Genomic DNA, 15,010 nt, shown 5'->3' with positions numbered 1-15,010 from the left:
AGGTTCGAGCCCTTGTCTGGGAAGATCCCACACGCCACCGAGCAACTAAGCCCGTGTGCCACAACTACTGAACCTGCGCCCTAGAGCCCTTGAGCCACAACTACTGAAGCCCACGCACCCTAGAGCCCATGCTCCGCAACAAGAGAAGTCACCACAATGAGAAGCCCATGCACCGCAATGAAGAGTTGGGCCTGCTCACCACAACTAGAGAAAGCCTGCACGCAGAGACAAAGACAACGCAGCCAAAAAAAAGTTTTTTTAATAAAAATAAAAGATTCATGCTAATAATTTCAATTTTTCTTTACTTAAAGTGACATTAAGTAGGAAATTTAAAAACACAGTAAGTGGAGACAGAGACCCCAGAAGAATGAAAGAGCCTTATATATAATACCTTTAACAGCATTTCTTCCTGAATTTTGAACAAGTTTTCTGCATTTTCATTTTGTACTGAGCCCCACAGATTATGTGGTGTTGGTTATAATGACGCATCAAACAGGATCCTTTGAAGCCTGAAAAAGTACAATATCTTCCAGAATGTCTACTTTATAGAAAGATGATAAACAGAGAGAGACAGACAGACAGACAGACAAACAGGTAAGATAGATATGGTTTATTCAATTTGTTAAAGCACCTACTGTGTACTTCTGAAGTATGAATAGCTGGATAGCTGGTACATCACTTCCTTAGAATCTGCTTACCACCATTCATTGCCTCCATGTTGTTTATGGTTTGATGACTATGAGGTGTGACTTTCAATACACCACCTATGCTGGGCTTTCTCAGGGGCTCGGGAGCATTTCTTCCTGGCGTGTGGTATGCTTGATGACCTTTAGGGGAAGATCAGGTGGTTCCTCTGTTCTTCACACTTGGGAAGGAAAGACCTGCTTGTAAAATGCAGTAAATGTTTCCTGGATGGAAGCCAATTTATTTTTGATCTTCATTTGATCTTTATTTTGACTAATCCTTTTCTTTGTGTGATTTCCTTTTGTTGATATGCCAAAATTCTGCCAACTTGTTTCCTTTCTCAAAACAAAAAACACCCTCATTTCTGTTAAGTTTAATATTCAGATATATTTGCCAAAACTAAATTAAATCCCCTCTGCTCTAGCACTAACCCCTTATCAGATCAGAAGTATATCTTATAAAATGTCTTGGCGATTGGCTCACCTATAGGCTTATTGTGACTTTATATTAAAGAACTGTCATAGATTGCTCTTTGTGGATCTGTTTAATTGGAGTGGGGGGCGGTGTGGAGGGTTTTCTTTCCAGTTATTCATTCTCATAAGTAAGAGAAGATTTTCATGTCACTGGTCAAATCTATAGTGTAGCAACTATTTAGGTAATGCTTGTAATACACTCAGATTTCACTTGAATTGCCCAGATAAACTGAGTTGCTCCCAAACGCTTTTAGTCCCAATACAGGGATGTGATATTAGGACTTGTCTGATCCAGTCGACTGTTCTTTTTAATCTAGCATTATGGCAATTTGTGCATTCTCCTCGTTGCATATAATCTGTCAGCAAGACCAAAGTCCTCTTGCAAATCTTTACTAAACTCTAGACCTGCTAACAGAAAATTTTTTTTTCCAGATGAAACTCTATTCAGAGGGTTGGGTAAAGCAAACTCAAGCACCAATTAGCACTGTTAGCTCAGCATTTTCAACATGCAAGTTTGCTTCCAAAAACCTCCCTTTGAGCCTGAGCTTGCAAGAGGTTCAGATCTCCTGAGTTTCACTTTGAGTGTCAAGTTCAAGCAGAACCCCAAAGAAACTCAAAGCAAAACCCTCTTTGGACCCTTTGAGTTTCACCTGGCTTCTACCTGAAAGAACTAAACAGTGTTCCCTTAAAACTTGGCCCAAGTTTGCATGCAGTTCAACTGAAATCCAATTCATCATTGCTGAAAGATTTTCAAACCTCCGTAAAATGGGCTGTGAACCTAGTATGACCTTTGGATATCTAAGGCAGTTTACCAAAGTTTCCAACAAACTTAAACAGGACTGTTAAAACCTGGTGAAGAATCTACATGTTCTATTTTAAGCTATAATTCACCTCTAAGAAATCTATGAATCACATATAATTGGCCCCAAGAGATGAGTTATTTTATGCTTTGTAAAATTATTATTTTTCATCTCTGCATACTCTTTTAATTAAGAAAGATTCTGGCTAATAGATGAGAAATTAGGTGGCTACCATCACATGCTATTTTCATCTCCTCACTGCATACAGTATATACCACAAGCTTAGGCACGTTATTAAGCATTGGCTATAAAGTGGCCCCGGGAATCTACACTTTTCTAATGGCAAACAGTTGAGATAATTCAATATCTTAGCACAACACAATGGGTTGGAACAACCTGTCACCGAAGACAAATTTCCATTTTTTCTAATGGAGATAAAACTGTGCTCATTCTTTTCTTTGTTCTCTAGGCAAATTTTCTTCCCCCTCTCATCTCTGCCTTGCCCTCCACCCTCTCCTCTCACCACAAGCCCTACTTGTGTCTTCCTGATAATCTTCATTCATTCTCCCTTCTCTAACCATTTCCTCTCTTCACCTTTGAGCCACTTACTCTACCCACCCGTCCTCCAGCCCCATCAGTTCTTCATCTGCCTCTTTTCTTAACCTTCCTGATGGGACTTTTCTACCAGCTTTCCACTGCACCTGTTTTACAACAGTGTTGTAAATGGGTCTCTGATATCCCCTTCCATCATTCCTGTGCCTAGGGAGGCTTTCTATTCCTAATCCTGCACCTTTTGTTCTTTGGACTACAGTAGGGTTTTAGGAACTCCTCAAGAGGGGAGGTTGTAAGGCTGCCCTCAGGCCCTGCCAGTGAGCAACACGTTGCAGCAAGTATGGATGACAGAGTTACTTTATTCCTTCAACTTCACAAACAGGAGAAAAAAAGTAATGTATAGTGGGAAAAAGCATGGATTTGGGAGTCAAACAAACCTAGGTATGAACAGCATCTCTGTCGCGGTGACCTTGAACAACAAATCTACCCTTTTGGAGTTCTCACCAGTGCAATGGAAACACTAATACCTACATCAAAACGAAAAAGGAATAGATGAAATAATGCATGTCACAGAGACTCTGTTCGTATTAAGTCTTTACCATCAAGAGGTTCATTAAGAGAAGATACTGTGTCTTAATCTTAGGCATAAACCAGGATGGCTTAGTGGGAAATTAGAAGACTGCTTATTTTCAGCCTTTTCGTATAACTTCCCTGTTTAATGTCCTAAGCAATGTGGTGTTTTTGCATTGAGGTACAAACGACACCAGACTCTAAGAAGTCTACTATTTTTTCATTTGCGTTGCATATTCCAAAATGGTCATTTTACTAGAGCCAGGGTGATTTCTCTTCCATTACTTCAACACACACAGCTCTGGAAAACTTATTTTTCTGCAAATGTGTGCACTTTGAGATAAGGCAGATTCCTTGTGGACTTAATATCTTTCATGTATTTTTTCCACATTTTGATAAACACACACAACCACCAAATAATAATTGGGGGAAATGTACCTATTACTGAATTCTTATTGCATCTATCTAAGGCTTAGGCTCTAAGCAAAACCAAAATGTCTGAACCTGAAATGAAGAACTCTGTCGATCTTTCAGGAATTTTGTTTGTTTCTTTAATTTTATAAGGACATCATATTTAGAGCCAAAAAATGAGATGAGTTAAGTGTTTGGTGCCACGTGGATTATACTTGAAAATGTCTGCTGGGTTAAATTTTGTGCAGAAAACAATTACTCAGTATTATTTGAAGGAGGCCAGATGAAACGTATAAAAATATTTGCTTTCTTAGATTCAATAGAATTTATAGTGGGAAACTAAATAAGAAACCAAAAAAACACTCAATAGGTAAAAAGAGCAAAGGCCTGTTGCTCTTAACTTTATTATTATGTATAGCGTTCAGTAAATACTTGTTGAATGAATGAATAAGGCTTCCTTAGCAAAGATCAGGGAAGGCGTGAGCTTGGGAGATGGCTGTGCCCCCCTTGAAGTAGGTTGGGTAGGCCCAGTGAAGGGCTCACCATAGGACAGCTAGGTTGATGCATGACACAGAAGGTGATACAGAGCAGAACTCAGCAGCTTACTAGTAAATAAGAGTGAGATCACATAAAGATGCAGAGTATAAATGGGTAGGGCCAGGAACAGGATTGTAAATGCAAGAGTAAACCGACAGCTAAAAGCTATGCTGTAACTGAATCCTTATGGAAATAGGGCAAGCAAGCAAGGACAGAAAGATTACCTGAACAAATGTTTTCGCCTCAGTCCCTTAGTCTTTTTTTTTAATTCTTTTTAATATTTATTTATTTATTTTTGGCTGTGTTGGGTCTTTGTTTCTGTGCGAGAGCTTTCTCTAGTTGCGGCAAGCGGGGGCCACTCTTCATCACGGTGCACGGGCCTCTCACTATCACGGCCTCTCTTGTTGCGGAGCACAGGCCCCAGATGCGCAGGCTCAGTGGTTGTGACTCACTGGCCTAGTTGCTCCACGGCATGTGGGATCTTCCCAGACCAAGGGCTCGAACCCATGTCCCTTGCATTGGCAGGCAGATTCTCAACCACTGCGCCACCAGGGAAGCCCAGTCCCTTAGTCTTTCAAGTAGCACTCTGCCTTTTGGATTTACAACTGCCACAGAATTGCCTACATGGAAATAAATAATGGAGAGAAGAAGACAGGATGGAAGGGTGAAGGGAAGGGAAAAATGGATTGATGATGGAAGCCAAGAAGAAGAGAGTAAAGAAATTGACAATATCAAAGGAAAAGGAAATAGACAAGGGAGGTAAAAATGGAGGAAGGAGACAAGGGCAGGAAGTGAGAAGGAAAGAAATTCCCAAGGATTGGGAGGAATCTTGACTATTGCTCCACCGGTCTTAGAGAACACTGCAGTCCATTGGCTCAGTTATTCACACCAACTTCCCAGTGTACACAGCCAGGCATCTTTGAAGCCTGTAGCTTTGGCATAGAAATGGCTCCAGTCGCAGAAGACAGCTCTGAATTAAATATGAGGGATGTTTCATTATAACCACAAATCCGTAAGAGTGAAATTCAAAGAAAAAGGAAAATGAAAATATTACATTTTGTTTGAAAAACTTTGTCCTGAGTTCATTACCCAGTAATGATTCATTCTACCCAGCAAGGAAAGTTAGGGGTACCCCTTTCATGAGTCAAAATCTTTTTCTTGTAGACTTCTTTGTTTTGAATATTCTATTTCTTGATTTGTTAAATAATATTAATGTCAAGTAACATAACAAATGGAAAAGTAGTTGAAGCTATCACCACAAAATAAGGTTAACACAGAGGCATCAATCCTGTAAGGTACACTTGATAAAGACAACTAAAATTTTTATCTTCTCTAATTAATAATTTGTTAACTGGTAGTCAAGAGCAATAAAACGCTTTTTAAACTACAACTAGACCCTTATTTGCTCTACATTTGAACTTATGGCACTTAGGTTCCAGATGTCACCCAAAACATACACCTGGGGGGAAAATTTCTACGTTTATATAACAGAGAGTAAAATCAGGGACGTTATCAGCTCTAACAGGGGACTGTAATAATATAAATGGGGTCAACAAAGATTTAAGAGAAAATAAGGGATGAAAGATTCCAAATGAGTTCTCAAAGATAGCTGGCTACATAGATAACATTTTTCTCCTTGGTGCCACCATCTAAAATGCAATACTGTCCAGAGCAGATCATTGTTAAGGGCTATTAACATTTATGTTAATAATAACAATGGTAATAGTAATAGTTTACATTTACTGAATATTGCTATGGACCAGGAGCCGTTCTAAGCATTTCACAAATTAATATAGTCAATCCTGAGAACAACATTAAGTGATAGATACATATTATTATTTTCCCTTATTTTGGTGAATTGATGAGCCGAGACTGATTACTGGTGAATTAATTATTTAAATTCAAGTCACCAAATCACAAAAATTGATAGCAATAATAACAGCAATTCAACAAGGTGGTAAAAAGTTACGGTTGGACTTCCCTGGTGGCACAGTTGTTAAGAATCCGCCTCCAAATGCAGGGGACACGGGTTCAAGCCCCGGTCCAGGAAGATCCCACATGCCGCGGAGCAACTAAGCCCGTGCGCCACAACTATTGAGCCTGCACTTTAGAGCCCACAAGCCACAACTACTGAGCCCACATGTCTAGAACCCATGCTCTGCAACAACAGAAGTCCCACAGCAATGAGAAGCCCGTGCACCGCAACAAAGAGTAGCCCCTGCTCGCAGCAACTAGAGAAAGCCTGCGCGCAGCAACGAAGACCCAACGCAACCAAAAATTAATTAATTAATTTTAAAAGTTATGGTTACTAAGCTACAAAACTTTCCTCTAACTGTTAAAGAAAGACCGCTCCTGGAGATCAGGACATAAACAGTTAATTGTTTCAGAAATTCAAAACACAGTATAGGATTACTTTGAGACATTTTAGCAAGTATTCTTATCGAATTTCAATGGTTTCCACTTATACATCTGACCTAGGAAATCTCAGCCGGAAATTCAATATTTGTTATATGCATGGTAACACTGGATTCTCTAGCTTGTTCCCTAAGATGTATGTTCTCGTTGAAAGACTTTGGGTCAGACACCCAATCACTAGTGCTATGGAAATACTGGACTAGGAACAGGAGCCCTGATCTTCATCTCTACTCTTCCAGCATTGGCTGTGTCACCTTCCTCTTAAAAATGGAGGATAGTAATGTTTACAATCCACTATATGATTTGTTGTAACAATCAAATGAGTTATAGATGCAAAAGTACTACTCAAATCTTTATTTTTTTTTTTTTTTTTTTTTTTTTTTTTTTTTTTTTGGTACGCGGTTCTCTCACTGCTGTGGCCTCTTCCGCTGCGGAGCACAGGCTCCGGACGCGCAGGCTCAGCGGCCATGGCTCACGGGCCCAGCCGCTCCGCAGCGTGCGGGATCTTCCCAGGCCGGGGCACGAACCCGTGTCCGCTGCATCGGCAGGCGGACTCTCAACCACTGCGCCACCAGGGAAGCCCTTTATTTTTTTTAACAATGCTAAGCATGAGCATATTAGATGATGGAAGAAACAGAAGGACATATGTTTGCACAAGAGTATTATAGATTTTGATCACCTTTCTTTAACATTTAATCATGTGTTCATCTTTGAAAAATGGGATAACTACTTATAACTATGTTAATCAATGGATCCTGAGTTATCTCTAAGGTGCTGTGTACATGGTAGCTAAGAATACATTTAAGCCAGACTTGCCTGGGTTCAAATCGAAACTCTACATTTACTAGCTGTGCAACCCTAAACAATATTCTAACCTTCACAGTGTCCTCACCTATAAAATGGCGATAATACTGGTATCTACCTTACAGGGTTGTTATAAGGACTGAATGAGGCAATAGAACGAAAGCACTTAGAATTCATGTCTATAATATAAAATATACTATGTACGTTTTTGCTATAATTATGAATTGTAACATAGACGAGTGACATTATTGTTTTTCTAAATCACCCCATACTTATAATCATGACTTTCAAAGGCATCATTTTTCAAATCCTTTAAGCAAATTAGTGTCACACACATACTACTAAGCACTGTGCTAGGAACTGTACTGTAACAGTAACAGCAACAACAACAAAAACTGTGATATTCTCCCAGCCCTTAAGGGGGTTATAGTCCAATTGGGATCAGGAAGGAGAAGGTAAAAAATTATTGAATACCAAAACAAATTATTTGGGTACTAAAATAAGAAATCAGTATCTGTTCCAACGGTGCAGTAGAAGGTCATTATGGATTCTTGATAATGAGAATAACATGATGAGAATGGTGTTTGAAGAATACAATGCTCAAAGACCTGAAGATTTTTCTCCCATATTCCCAGACTGAGTCAGTGGCAACATCACGTACCTGTACCCGGCCAGGATACTGGGAGTCCAGTCAATCTTCAAATCCTGTGAGTGTGTGAGAGCCTAAAGATCTTTGAAAGGTGCTTTCTACACGGAAGGAAGTGCCCTCTCTTCTGTAAACTAGGAGCATGGCCCCCCATGCCCCCATCACCATGCACCCCACCACCCCACCAAACTATATCATCTCTTACCTGGGCTTTTGCAATTGCTTCCTAGTCTCCCTGCTGCTTTTGAACTCCTCAGATCAAGCTAATTGTAAAATGCCTATCTGACCATTCACTCACTCATTCTCAAATGTTTATTTCGCGCTTACTCTATACAAACTATTGTTGAGCAAAAAGTAGACAGTCTCCAAACATCATGAAGACATCATGGTGACAGACAATAACCAAACGATCCTCACAAACTAATGTTGAGTTTAAAGTAACGTTGAACATAACTTTCTAGGCCTCCGTATCCCTATATTTGAACAGAAGTAACCGAACCTACCTCACAATATTTTCATGAAAATAAAATAACTATTAGTGGGGCTTCCCTGGTGGCACAGTGGTTAAGAATCCACCTGCCAACGCAGGGGACATGGGTTCGAGCCCTGGTCTGGGAAGATCCCATATGCCGCGGAGCAGCTAAGCCCGTGCGCCACAACTACTGAGCCTGTGCTCTAGAGCCCGCGGGCCACAACTACTGAGCCCACGTGCCGCAACTACTGAAGCCCGCCTGCCTAGAGCCCGTGATCCACAACAAGAGAAGCCACTGCAATGAGAAGCACCGCAATGAAGAGTAGCCCCTGCTCCCCGAAACTAGGGAAAGCCCACACGCAGCAATGAAGACCCAACACAGCCATAAATAAATAAATAAATAAAAATTTAAAAAAAAAAAAAAAAAAAAAAAAATAACTATTAGGAAAGGACCACAGAGTAGATGCTTGAGAAACATTTACTTTGTTTTTGAAATCAAATGGCAGCAGTTGGCCCAGAAGATGGAGCCAGAGATAGGGATCAGGCGCCAGTTCAGAGAGTGGTAGGAGGAAGGGGAACCATGGGAAGGAGACTAAGGATTTGTAAGAGAGGCAGCAGAGAAACCAGGGTCTACTGTCATTAAATATTAAATGACTTAGTGGGAAAGATTTACAAATGGTCCTGCATTTGTTTTATTTTCAGAAGTTACCTGCTCTACCAGGCTATTTAGAAATAACTACCAAGTTACAATATGAAGGACAAAGATGTAAACATCTTCAGTTATATCAAGAAAATGATCAACCCTTAGCTGGTCTACCAAGCAGTCAACTTTTATTCAACTCAAACAAGTAGGGGAGGAGACCAGTCTAAACTAGTGAAAACTATGAATTAGATTCTTCAAATCAATGCAATTTTGTTCTTTCATATCTATACGATGAGATTCTCTTAGGCCAAAAAGAGCATTGGCAAGTAGATACTTTTGCAGTCTTGCTTTCATAAATAAGAGAAATTACTTTAGTAATATATAAAGAATACTTAAATAGATGATATCAGACTACATGCTTGAAAAATGTGTTCCCTCAAGTAGGTTTATTATATCCTTGCAATCTTTTATACTATTTTTTGCTTACTGAATCCACTTAACATAAATAGGTCGAAGACATCTTTATCTTAACCCCGTGTCAACTACCGAAAATTCCAAATTGGCAGTCCAGAGTGATGAGCTTTTACCATACATAGTGCTCAAGCTATCATAAGAATATTCTTCTCTTTGAAAATCCAGCTATATTTAAGCTATTTCTTTCTAGATCAAAATTTCAAAGGCTAACTGATCTTCTTGAACTTAATAAATGTATTTAATTTCATTAATGTTTTCTCTTACAAGAATACAGTTTCTGTGCTAAGGAACTGGTCCCTTTATTCTGCCCTACCTCCCACCACTGCAGGGCACACCTGGAGCATTATATGCAGTTTTGAGCATCACATTTTACGACAAACTCCATTAAAATGAAGCACACTTCAAAGAGAATGAGATTTGGAACCATCTCATATGAGAGATAATTGAAGAAACTCGGAGGCTTGGTCTGGAGAACAGATGACATGGAGAAACAGAGATAATAATACCTCTTTCCAACCATCTGAAAGGCTAGGTGCATAAAAGACACTGACCTTGCTACTTTCTTCAGCTTCAGAGCACTGATCTTCAAACTTACGTGTGCAGGGGGAGCTTATGAAAGCATATGAAAGCAGGGATCAGAGCTTCATAGCCACCAGCTGCCATTCAAATGGCCCTGGGTGGAGGAGAATCAAGGAATTACATTTCCACAAGAACCACAGGTGACTCTGATGCAGGTGGTCTACAGATCACACTTTGTGAAACACTCCTTCGTAGGGTGAACAAGAATCAGTGGGCCAATATCACAAGGAGAAAGATTGCAGCTCAACATACAAAAAAGACCTTCCCAAGGGTTACAGCTTCTCTGAAATGAAAAGACTTGTCTCATATGGTTGTACATTCCCATCACTGGTGGGTTCCAACCAGATCCTGGGTGACCGTGGTAAAGATGTCACAGAGTGCTTGCTTCGACAGCACATATACAAAAATTGGAACAATACAGAGATGATTAGCATGGCCCCTACACAAGGGTGACACGCAGATTCGTGAACAGTTCCATATTTTCAATCTGGAACTAGCCTGTTCATACGTGAGGAAGAAGGCCAATGATATTCTAGATTACAGCCCTTCCTTTCATTATTAGTAGACAAATTAACTAGTGTTATTTTAAAAAAATAAATTTGAAAAGAATATTTTCTTTTCTACTCTGCACCTCTCACATACTCTGTATCTAACATTTAGCCACAGATGCAGACATTCTGTGGGCTCCATTTATACTTCTGTATCAAAATGCTAAGCAAAGCGAGTTACACCAAGCTCTCAGCTCACAGGTTTTAAAGGAAATCATGTTCTCAAGACATAGTCAGATTTACAATTAACATTATAGTTTACTAAGATCCTATAATACATACCATATTCTAAAATAAAATTTCAAGAAATGTATGGAAAAGTAAAACTACTAATAAATTTATTCATGATAAACTAAGACATGAAAAAATTTAGCAATATGAATTCAGTTATCCCAAAAAAAGGCATGTAGAACACTGAATCTAGATATGTTTTTTTCAAGTGTCTCTTGAGCATTTGCCCCACATTTATGCAAACATTTAAGCTTTTAAAGTAAGTACCAAACATTTCAAATATTACTTAATGATTTTAACCTCTGCTCTATCTAGTTATTTGAAGATATTTCCTAGTGCCTTCTACTACCAAATAAAAAAAATTGTTAATCTTTTTTTTTTTTGTTACTTAAAAACTCTTGATAAATGCTTTTGGCTCTTAAAGGACAGTTATCATGAAAACATTTCATTTCCTACACTGTATACTGTCATGATGATCTATTCAAGAAAGCAGAGACTAGAATGACTCCTGTTAATTTTGAAACAGGGACAGTAACTGGTCAATTAACTGTTTTTCCTTGAAGGACCCTAAATTAAACTATAATTAGAGAGGAGATGTTAGAACATTTTATTCTAATTTTTTAATGATGCATTATCTTTGCTACAAGATGAATTCTCAAGACTTGAGAATTTAGCATTGTGTGGACCAAAGGTGGTAAGAAACCATGAGTGACACAAGTATCTGGAATAAAGAACTAGGATGTGGTAGCAGGGGGTGTATCAGACACATGTTCCATGGGGAGGGGGAAGAAAAGAGATGGAAGGGAAGGAAACAAGGTAAAAAAGTATCTTTTATATTTGTGTTTCACTGACTTTTCTTTCCAAATTTCCATTGCCAGTCTTAAATTTAGTACAAGCCAAGAGTTCAAAGTCAAAATTAATTGCTCTAAAGAGAATGAAAAAGAAACAGGAAGAGAAATGACATCTTTTCACATCCTTAACAAGCCAATTTTGATATTGACAGGGAAAGGGGACTGATTCATGTTAAGTCAGACGTGATGGGAAGCCAATAATGAGACATTAGTTCCATTTGTGGTTTGGCTGTGTGAACTGCCAAGCTACAGGGTGTGAGAGCAAGCTGAGGGCCCAGATTCACGCCCTTTTCCTTCTATGACATAAAATGTCCTTCGTTTGTAGGGCAAAAGTACATCCTGTTTTACAAATAGAAATAAAAGTCTAAAAGAAGAAGGGCATCCACGTACCTCTTCATCTGAGATTGAGGAAAGCTGTGCTGGTCAACTGAAGGCCTTTCTGTGGAGGTAACATTCGAGTTGAGCTCTAAATGACCGAAAGAATCCTGATATTTGAAGACCGCAAGAACCACTTAGGAGGCACAGGGACCAGTCCATGCAAAAAACAAGGGCTTGCCTCACACATACAAAAAATTAGTTTGCTGAGGGAGCAGCAGCTAGTTTCCAGGGTTGGGAACATTGGGAAGAATCCAGATTCCAATAACATGCCTCTTATTGTCCCGGTGGCTATAAAACGATAGCCAGAGTGGCCACTAAAGACGAAAGAGCCACCATGGTAGGTTCTGAGTGACACAGAGAGACCACTGGACCAGCACACTGCCTGGAGGGGACCCATGGAGATTCTTGCCTTCCTAACAGCTGCCTAGAGGGCCAGCTAATATAATTCAGACATGAGGTGGAGTTACAACCCCACTGGTAGACATTGACCAGTGAAAGACAGGAGATAGGAAGGGGTCAGCAGATAAACTGCTTGTTCATCCCTCTCTCTGAGATCCTGTTTCTAGATGCTTTCCTACAGCTCTTGGAGAGGTTCTGTGAGACCATGGTACCTGTAAACTGTGGCCCGCCCACTAGAACACTTGTATTTCTCTCCCTATTTTCCTGCCTTTTACTAAATTCCTTTTCCTCTCACCCCTTTTTCCTGGGGTTTCACTTCCTAATAGAGTTAATCCCGAAGCTTTTGCCTCAGGCAGTTTCCTAGAGGATGTAGTCTAAGATGCATATATTAATTCATTTAATCCTCACAGAAATCTCATGAGTCAGGTACTATTATTAATATCCCCATGATATAGATTTTAAAAAACTGATTGCAGAAGTTATGTAACTTGCCCAGAGTCATGAAGCTGGTGAGTGGACCAGCTGAGCTGATCTGGCTCTACAACCCCTGTGTTCTACTGTCATGTAGATGCAGGTCACATTCAAGGGACATTCGAGATGGGTCTGCAATGGCTCATGTAGAGAAGGAGGCTGCTATTCTCACAAAGTTATGCTTGGGGCCCAGGCCCACATCGCTGGATTCGTTGTACTGGAAAAGACGAGGCTTGACCCATTAGCTAGTCTTCATCAGCAATATCATTAACCACTTACCAGACATCTATTCTGTGAGAGCACTGTTCCAGGTACTAAGCAACCCGAGTAATCAGAGATGACCCTGATACTCTAGAGACTGGGGAAAATGGAGCCAAAACAGAAAAGCTGGGTGCAGACCAGAATAAGGGGGGGTGAGGCATTTGCCTTGGGTGCAAAATTTAAGGAGGCCCCCAAAACTTAGTAATCTAGAGAAATCATGTTTTAATGAAATCATTTTTTAAAATCTTAATTAAGATAAGAAATGTCATGATGAACAAAATATCAAAATTTTAAATGAAAACAAGATCAGTACCAGAGCCCTACCAAGCCATGTTGGAGCCTGAGGCAAAAGACATAATCAGTAATACCGATCCTTTTCCCCAGTCCAGTCCCGTAGAGAAGGATAAATTATTCAAGGAGCATATGTTCATTTCTTTGGCCCTCAGGGCCATACTCAACCCCAGAGTAGAATCAGGACTCTTTTTGAATAACCTCAGTGTACAGACCTAAGTAATACACACACTTGAATGTTGGACAATAACAACCCTTGCCCAGTATTGCACCCTCCTACAGCCAACTTAGGGACATTAAATAATATTATTTAGAATTAAAATTATTTTTAATTATTCCTATCTTTGAAAATGGGGGGGAAAACCCACTGTTTTCTTATTGAACATTATTTTAAATCTTAGAGTTAAATAAGAAATATGATTGCAGGTGATGGAAAATGCCAGTGTTCAATAACTATTCAGTAATGTGCCATAAATGAGGAAATTGAAAATAGATTATAAGCGCTAGTTTATTATCTTTATATTTTTATTCTATTATATTATAATGAATGATGAGAGTTAATATGAAATCGTTTAAACTTTCAAATTACGAAACTAATTTAAATTTACAAAGCTAGAAATTCCTAACTGAAAATTACAAAATTATATTCCTTTACATGTGCTAATTTTGAGATAATCAGGTGAGAAAATGTTCTTCTGTGCCTATGGTGCCTATGAAGAATCGTCTTCTGGGGTGGGAAAAAAAAGATTCTTTGAAGGATAAAATTCTACCTGAATTGTTGTACTGTATTCAAATAGATCAAAAACCTTACTGTTTAGGCATGGATTCCCTAAAAGGGGGCAGAATGAGGAAAAGGCTTATTTGCAAGCTGCTCCACTGATGAGCTGGGGGTGGGAACACACATGGAGAAAGGGAGGGAAATTCCCAGCTCTGGAGGAGAGCAGAAGGGAATACCCGCAAAAATCAGAGATACCTTGGCATGGATTTAACTTCCTCTTCCTAAACTTGCTGAAACACTTCTTCAAATCAAAACAAAATATAGCAACAACAAAAAACCCTTCTTTCTTTTACAACTGAACAACAGTGATAATTGTGAGACTGCTAACCGTACTTTCCCAGCAGGTCAGGCTGTAACTTGATTTAACTGCTTTTGCACTGGGACAAACGAAGAGAAGGCAACTCTCCTTTCCATCCCCAGCCTCAGTCTGGGATTTGCCAATTTTTATAAATATGTCACATTGTTAGTACTTTCTTATTACTCCTGTAGCCTGCAGTCATTCTGAAGTCCTTTGGCTTTTCTTCTTAACCCCTTTATTTATATGCCATGTAACTAATACAAGTCTTGAAATCACCAAAGAGATAAACTCACCTCTCATAATAAATAACGGTTGGGGGGAAAGTACTTCCTAATGATCATTCAAAATGAGTTAAGCAGTAAAATTTCTATTATGGTTCCTGTGTATACATATTATAAAGGTTTGCTAGTCAAAATCCCCTAGCACAAAAAAAACAATAAAATA

The 15,010-nt window shown here is 39.3% G+C and overlaps 1 non-coding gene across 1 annotated transcript; it reads left to right on the top strand.

Annotated features, from left to right (window-relative positions):
• The first annotated feature begins 10,437 nt into the window (after window positions 1-10,437).
• LOC116763819 lies at window positions 10,438-10,544 on the top strand. Its single transcript, XR_004352634.1, has one exon. It is a non-coding gene; the product is annotated as a U6 spliceosomal RNA (small nuclear RNA).
• The last annotated feature ends 4,466 nt before the right edge of the window (window positions 10,545-15,010 follow it).

Source organism: Phocoena sinus, chromosome 12 (assembly GCF_008692025.1).
Source record: "Phocoena sinus isolate mPhoSin1 chromosome 12, mPhoSin1.pri, whole genome shotgun sequence".
NCBI classification, from domain to species: Eukaryota; Metazoa; Chordata; class Mammalia; order Artiodactyla; family Phocoenidae; genus Phocoena; species Phocoena sinus.
This window is presented reverse-complemented; position numbering and strand designations above follow the sequence as displayed.